Source organism: Tasmannia lanceolata, unplaced genomic scaffold (assembly GCF_043159265.1).
Source record: "Tasmannia lanceolata isolate RefF3 unplaced genomic scaffold, GAP_Taslan_0.1 ptg000026l, whole genome shotgun sequence".
NCBI lineage: Eukaryota > Viridiplantae > Streptophyta > Magnoliopsida > Canellales > Winteraceae > Tasmannia > Tasmannia lanceolata.
In genome coordinates, this window is record NW_027518703.1 from 3,368,562 (window position 1) to 3,376,985 (window position 8,424).

The 8,424-nt window shown below is 40.9% G+C and overlaps 1 pseudogene; it reads right to left on the minus strand.

Annotated features, from left to right (window-relative positions):
• Positions 1-201: 201 nt before the first annotated feature.
• On the minus strand, positions 202-7,700 carry LOC143858567 (2-alkenal reductase (NADP(+)-dependent)-like; annotated as a pseudogene).
• Between the last annotated feature and the right edge of the window lie 724 nt (positions 7,701-8,424).

The following is an 8,424-nucleotide window of genomic DNA, read 5'->3' on the forward strand; positions in this document are numbered from 1 at the left end:
ATAAAAAAGAAGTTGGCATTTGGGCACAAACAAATAAACACCAATTAGAACATGGATTATTGCATGAGACTGGCATACATGCTTAATCTCATCTGACTTTGTATGACATTATTTGAACTGACCATCATCTATAGGCCATCTTCACTACATATAGTATATAGCTCTCCATGACGCAGGAACGAAGGATCTAAGCCATCCAATTCACTCATGCGTCACTACAGCAACCTGTTTCCCGACGTTGCTCCCGGTGAAGAGTCCTACTAGAGCTGCCGGTCCTTTTTCGATGCCTTCAACTATATCTTCAACGTAAAAAATCTTCCCTTCCTTGATGTACTGATGAGTCAACTCCAAGAACTGAGGGTACAAGTGGTAGTGCTCGAATACCATGAATCCCTCCATTCGAACGCGCTTAACAACGATGGAGAATAAGTTGTGCACGCCCTCAGGCTTTCAAGGTTGTATTGAGAGATCATACCGCACACAGCAATGCGACCATGTTCTCTCATATTCGGGAGAACCGCATCAAGCATCTGGCCACCCACATTCTCAAAGTAGATGTCAATGCCTTCAGGAAAACACCTTAAAGAAGAGTGACCTAGCATTTTTATAATGCAATTAAATACAAAAAATATTGAAAAATTGAATGTAAACACCTTAAAACATGACAAAAGTGCAAGTTGTGACGCTCATGGGTTACATAATCTTCACTGTAAGATTGGGTCAGTGTTTTTATGCCGATTGCCCATTGGTCTTTGTCAAGGCTATCTTCTAAGTCGATTATCTTTTATTCATTTTGGAGGACCACCACGGGGCCACACTCTTTTTCGGGTTAAACAAAAAGAAACATGGGACAACTGCTCTTTTCTATAGTATGAAAACTTATGTTTAAGTATCTCAAATGAAAATATGTACAGACCTCTTCAATGCCACATTCAAGTCAGGCTCTTCTTTATAGTTGAAAGCCTCGTCGAATCCAAATTTGTTCTTCAATATATTGACCTGAGTAGGCAATGGCATTAGTGATAAAGTATAAATCTAAATTAACACTAACAGTACACTTACTAAAACAAATACAGATCAGAAGTAGGCGTTGATTATATTGAAGAAACTTCAAGTGTTGGAGAAATTCTAAGAAACTGGAAGGATATTTTATGGGAGAAGAAGGACAAAATGAAACCTAGGTGGAGCTTGCCGCATATCAGATGCACCAAATTAAACTTCAACAGAAGCTCAAAAGGAAAACCAGGACGAGCGGATATTAGGGGTCTAATCCGAAATTCCAATGGGTGAACAATATTATCCTGCGATTCAAATGAAAGGGAAGCTCGGGCGCTCCTTTGGGGGGTTAAAGTGGTTTGTAACCAATGGTACAAGGCCCCTAATCATATTATATTCAAGAGAAAATCTCTCTCTCTCTCTCTCTCTCTCTCTCTCTCTCTCTCTCTCTCTCTCTCTCTCTCTCTCTCTCTCTCTCGGGTCCACCATTCCAAAACTCATTGTGGAATAAAGAAAGAGATAGAAGTGGGTAAAACTTTATATACCCTTCTCCAACTTTTTTGAGTTTCCAACGTGGGACTATTCCCACAGAGCACTTTCACCTTTTTAAATAAAGCACCCAGTTCCAAAATAAAATTTACTTTTCAAAACAGTTTTTATTTGCACTCGACATCCAATGATATAATCTCCTGCAGTAAGCGTGTGCCCTCCTTATAACGTGATTTGACGTGAACAATTGGCAACTTTAATGCTTTTTGACGTCAAATCACGTTACAAGGGAGCGCATGCGATCTGGGGGTGAAAATATCATCACCCTTAAAAATATTGCTATTTTTTTTATTTAAAATCTCAGGATTTTGTCGTTTTATGAAAATGTCACGATAAAATTGCTATATTTTTTTTTTTTTTGAAAAGGGTAAGCTGGGGTTAGGCAGACCCCGACCAGATATATTGAAAAAATGGAGATTACAAAGATAGAGCAAGAGCGCACCCAAGCCACAAGCGACCGGGAAACAAGAACAGACTAAGTGCAAAGCAGCACGGACAAAAACAAATCAAGAACAACGGCCAAAAACCAACAAGCAAGCAACAACTAAGTGAAACAGAATTTCAAAGCCCAACAGCAAACAGAGGGGACACGAACCCAAAAGCAAGAGGTCCAGACCCCACTTAGGACTTGTAAGATCCGGGGATGAGCCCTTTGAAGGGGATTCGTTGGCCTGGCAGAGAAGGGGGTGGTGGTAAAGCTTTTCCTTTCTTCTTTGAAATGGTTTGCCAAGATCCTCCCTCAGATGTGGAGGGAGAGGAGACAATGCCCTTACCTGGGTCTTCTTTTGAGAGGCATGCCAATGAATCCTTCCCATCAAAAACCTCTTCCGAATTTGCTAAGGACGCATAACTGTTAAGTTGGGCAAATTCTTCATTTCGAGCTGAAAGGATATTGTCTTTGAGAACTTTAGACCCAATCATAGGATCAGATACAGGAAGAGCTGGAATTATGGGACTACTCCGTACACCCTCAACAACTCTGGAAACAGGTCTCCATTCCTTCCTAGAATGGGTTGGAATGGAAACAGAGCAATCTTCCAAGCAATGACTAAAATCCCAACAATTTGTGCAAGCCTTCGGCTTCCAATCATAAATTATGGGTTGGATAATTTCTTTGGAGGAGGTTTTGAGAGTGATAGAGGATGGGAGGACTTGTTTAGCACTGATTTGAATGCATATTCTGGCGTAATTAAGCCGAGTAGCTTCTGCTGTTTGGGTATCCATGTACAGAGGTTTACCTATCAAACTAGCGATTCTACTTAGACAATGCTGGGACCAAAACTTTAGATGAAGCCCCGGGAGCCTTACCCAAATGGGAATGTCAGGAAGTTGCTTCTTATGCAAAGAGGAATCCGGATCCCACCTTTGAAGGATCAAGGGTCTGCCTCCATAATGTTGCCCAGCTTCTTCAAGTATTCGGGTGCAATCGGGTGCAGAAGAGAATTTGAATATGATAAAACCATGATCAAGGTAGTACATTTGTAGATTTCCGGAGATCTGCCATCTTCGCAAGAGAGATTCGCGAAGGGAAATGAAGAAGGGTCGTCTGCCAATAAAATACCCAACCAGACAATTCGCCCATTTAGCTTCAGTTTCCAGGGTCTCATCATCATTAAAATGAATCTTCAAATTTTCTTGTTCTTCGGCAGCAGGGGTGATGAGATCTAACTTTGTGGGCACAGTTCCTTGGTCATGGTTTGAGAACAATTTTTTCCATTGATTTGGGGTAGAACTGGGTGGCTTTAGAGTCAGATTCTTACTGTTTCCGGGAGCAAGAATGGAGTTCCTTGGATTCGGCGCAGAGATTGGAAGATCCCTGCTCTGATTGAAGTTAGAAGAAATCAAAGGGTAGGAGCTACTAGCTATGGGGTGGGAAGCAATTGGGTCTTTCAAGAGACCATCAGCGTCCAAAGGAAATGAAGAAACCGAGGCTCCAAAGGTGCTGTCAAGGAGCAGAGTGTCATTTCTATCCGTTGACAGCAGCTCTAGCTTCTGATCGGGAACAGCTGAAATGGGCCCAAGGGGATATGACGAACTAGGCTTGGGAGTAGAAGCTGAACTGACTTGGGGCTCTTTTGCATTTAATACGGATTTATCTTGCCCAGCAGGTAGTGAGGCTGCAGGTGTACTGTGCAGGCATGGCCCACTAGCATGATGCACACAAGAGGGAGCACGACCAAGCAGAGTAACCGTTCCTATATTCTTCCCTCAGGGTAAATAGTATCTTAAGTGGCAAGTCACCTTTTCATTGGAGCCAGCACTTCCAACCACATAGCAACCCATTAGCTTAGCATATTGCCCAGCAAGTTGACCAACTCCACCGGATGCCGCTGATATGTAGACATAATCCCCTTTCTTAGGAGCACAAATCTCATAAAAACAAGCATAAGCTGAGAAACCAGCCACACCTACAAACCATGTCTTATGGTTAGAACTTGAAATTTTATGGAGATGAAACTAAAAATGAAAGGATTACAATTACGCACTGTGGAGCTGTGGATTGAAAGGGATACTAAAAACACATCTACACAAGGAGAACCACCATGTATATATTGGCCGGTTCTAGGTTTTCCCACCCTCCCTGATTTTGTTTCACAACAGCACCAACTGTGCCCGACCCACTCCTGCGGACCCGCCCTTTAGAGATGCTAAAAACGTGTCTACACAAGGAGAACGGGAGTTCAAATCTATAGGTCAAGAACTTTCTCTCCATTTCCGATGTGAGATCTTACAATCCTAAACTGTCATGCCCCAAACCCGTGGTCCTTGCGACAGCGACAGACCCCCACACCACAGACCAACCACATGGGCGTGCAAGGCCAGAAACAACAACAAATACATGTTTAACAGATAAGCAGCTAGAGAAACATTAATTCTTCCATAAATGATCCAACAATGATTAAATCTCCATAATCTAAAGCATCAATCGCTCTGACAAACAAAGAACTAATTAAATAAAGGTTCCATCCAGCTGTCTAAAGTAAATGAGAGTCTAATAAATAAATCGAAAGTCTCTAAGTAATAATCTAACTTAAACAATCCTCTCTCTCCCAAGTCCCGCAAAGCCATCCAAGCTACCTTTCAAAATCTGTAAAAATGAAGATATATTGGGGTGATCTAGCGCCGAGCACGTAACAAGCTTCATATATCAGATGGATCAAGTATACAACAACCAAAACTTGAACAAGAGAATTTAATAAAATGCGACAATTATTTCATCAATATGCTTTGTATCGTGATAAAACATAGCAAACAACATTGGATTTAACATCGGCAAGAACACGAATTTTCACGGTCCAAAACAACCAACAATCCACTAGTCATAAATATGGCCACAGTCACCTCCCAAGTGACGGACAAACAGGACACTGGCTTCACATCCCCGACAGGAAACAGGTTATGGATCGGCCCAATGTAGTCATGGCCAGGATTCACGGTCCCTACCGGCAAAGGTCAAATGTCTTGCTAGTTTCATAGCCCCTATTAGATGAGGCAAATAAAATCCGGTTTCATAGCCCCTAGTGAGTAGTGGATGAGGTATTCTTTCCCTGTAGTTTACGAATCTTCCTAATTTTTCTCTCTAGAATTGCTGGTTTTGGGAAAGTAGGAAAAATCCCTAAGAAATAGCAACTATTATTAAAATATCTTCCTAAGGGCACAAAATTTGATTAACATCAAAATTAGGAGAAAACGATTTAACTTCTATTGGCCGAATTTCTCTTTGATTTTTGGCCAATTAAAACTCAACTTATGCTATTTAAGAATATCCAATTAAATATTAATAATAAGACTAATAAGGGAAATGATAAATGCGCCCCTTTTCATCACTTGGGACACCCAACTGCATTGTACGTGGCAATCAGGTCACTTCATTCCTTCAGATGTGACGTACATCATCACCTTTTTAGTCATAGATACACTGTAGCCGGGTGTCCCTAGTAATGAAAAGGGGCGCATTTATCATTTCCCTACTAATAATACTAATAATGATGATGATAATAATAATAACAAATAGAACAATATACAATGACCGTTGATCTTGTAGCCTCCTCAGACTATTATCAATTATTTATCAAACGATAATCAGATATCAACTTTTTGTAATAATCTTATCCCGATTGTCGATCGGAACTACTTGTCATAAATCTGAGGTTCTTGATGCTCCTATCATCGTTCTAAGCATCTGAACATTGATTCGATGATCCTAAACGGGTCTGATTAACAATTGATAGCCTTCGGCCTTTGATTTAAACAATCCGATTAGCTTGATCCAATTACCATAACGACTTATCCAACCCTGGACCGGCTAAAATGCATTAGCAAGGACGTCTTCAAGTCGGTCCCACTCTATATTTAATCTATAATTAAATATTATAAAGTCTTATTTAGTTGCTGTGGGGCCGGGTGTTACACCTCCATACCCTAGAGATTACGTTCATGAGAAGCTATATGGATCATCATGTGTCTCACATCTAGAGGGCCATTGTTGGCTGGCTTTTCCTAACATGCTATCTCTATCTTTAGTTACCAGTAAATTTATATTTAGAGATTTTAGGAGATTTTTTAAGTATTTTACTTTTATTAGAAAAGTTAGCATATGTAGGAAAGTTAAAGAAAGTTCAGTGGCTGTTGGTTTTAGGAGTTTTTTATTACAGACGATTCTTTTTATCATATATGAGATATATGTTGAAAAAAACAAAGTTAGTTGAATTTATTTTGGGTTTTGATATTCTTCTTCTCCTGCTCCACTAGTAAATCATGTGAAATGAGATTTGTATACATATTGTAGAAGTCCAACTTACCAAGGAGTCCTGTGTAATAAGAAAGTGGCACATCAGTGTATTTGATCTTAATCAGGGTAGCAAGAATATCACCATCAGTCAACGTTAAGAGACTGTACTCTTCCCATCCAGTGACCCCCCACACCAAGTCCCCTTTCTTGAAGTCCGGATGTCCAGAATCTATAACTTTCGATACACCAAATCCAACTATGGGCTGCATAATAACAAAAATGTAACAAACACAAGTTCAGGGCACGATAAGAAAAGGCTCGAAATTTTCCAACTTGAATTGGAATTATCCATAGCTCAAGCCAAGTTCTCTTGGCACTTGGTTAAGTATTTGATCATGCTTTTTTACTTTTAAAGAAGTTAATTTTTTGAGTTAGTCGAGCGTTCAATTCAGTTCTTTGCGGTCAAAAGCAAAGAAAGGCTGTAATAAATCAATATTTCTGATATTTTCCTTTGAAAAAAACAAACCATTGTTTTAAAACTCCACCATCAAACACACGACGTGTAAAATAAAATCTCCACCATTCACATGGTGTGGCCAGGTGGCGATTGTGGGGCGTACCCTATGAAAACATGAGGCAAAATTGTGGGACCCCTCTCTGCTTTCACTGAGCATCACGGGTATTTTGAACTTTTATAATGTAATTTTCATCTTTTCACATATAAGGATATTTCCGTCTTGTATGAGTGATAAAAAATCTACCATAGGTTGCAAATTTCTCTCAATCGTGCAAATGCTCCAACTGGAAGATTGTTTTCGCAGATAAATTATATGGTGGCCGCCCTTTACATATAAAGAGCAGAGAGAGAAAATATCAACCTCCTTGCTTTTTTATCAAGGGAAAAGTCAAAAAAGGGAGTTTGACTTGGATCAAAAATCAAGGGAGAGGTTTTTCTCTCTCTGCCCTTGTGGTTTGACGGTCGGCCGCAATATAAATTCTCGTTTTTGCAAATGGAGAGTGTTAGGCTAGGCCCTTTAAAATTATCCCCTACCAATTTGGGTCCCAAATAGTCACACACCTAGCAGGCCCCCACTCAGGCTTGTGACATAGAAAATTAGAAATGGAAAAAAAAAAATTACTGATCCTAGCGTGAAGGAAGGAATATAGCCTGGTGGAATGCGATTCATCCTACTTCGGAGATAAGGATCACAAGAGAGGTAGAGATTCTTGACGACGATCGCTTTTGATCCCTGAGGAACCTTCAGTGGGATTTTGCTTGAGCTCAAAATCATGTCTGATTCTTTTGGAAATCCGGTCACGAAGTCTTTGAAGATGATCTGCTTGTTGCTCACTTCATCTCCCCCCGCCATTTTCTCTCAATGCAAAATCAAAGCTCTTAAATTTTTACTATCTTCCCGAAACCCTAGCTTTTTTTTTTTTTTAAACCCGGAAATTGAACAGCCCCGGGGCGGACCGCTAAGAATATATAAAAGAGCCAGCCAATACAGGGGAGGCAGAGCCAATTGGCCTGGATGATTACTAGAAGATTATGCTAGCAATCAAATAAACAAAATTGGGCTAGGGAGGGAGTGGCGAGAAGTCAGCCCGAGGCTGCAACTTCAATCCTAGAGTATTCTTTTGCGTACCTTGTTGGAAGGTCTGATGTTAGGGAGGCCGGCAGCATCACATCTAGCAGTCCCTCTGGAATGGCGAGGCAAATTTGCCCATGAGGAGTAGAAGGTGTTGTTCTTGGAGGAGCATCCGAAATTGGCGAGGGAGTCAGCTACAGAATTGCCTTCACGATATTGGTGGAGGCAGCAAGGGGAGAGGAGAGCAAGAAGATCTTGAATTTCTTTCCAGAGGTATTGGATGGCCCAGGGGATTTGGCCTTTGCTGAGGATGAGGTCAATTAGAACTTTACTGTCCGATTCAACTATTAACTGGGGCACTTTAAATGCCGAGCAGCATCTAAGCCCATCCAAGAGGGCCCGAGATTCGGCCACCATGTTGGATCCGATCCCGTAGTATAGGGAAAATGCGAGGATGATTTTTGCATTATGGTCTCTGATGACTCCTCCACCCCCGGATTCACCCGGGTTGCCTTTTGAAGCTCCATCGATGTTTAGCTTAAAAAAACCTTTTGGAGG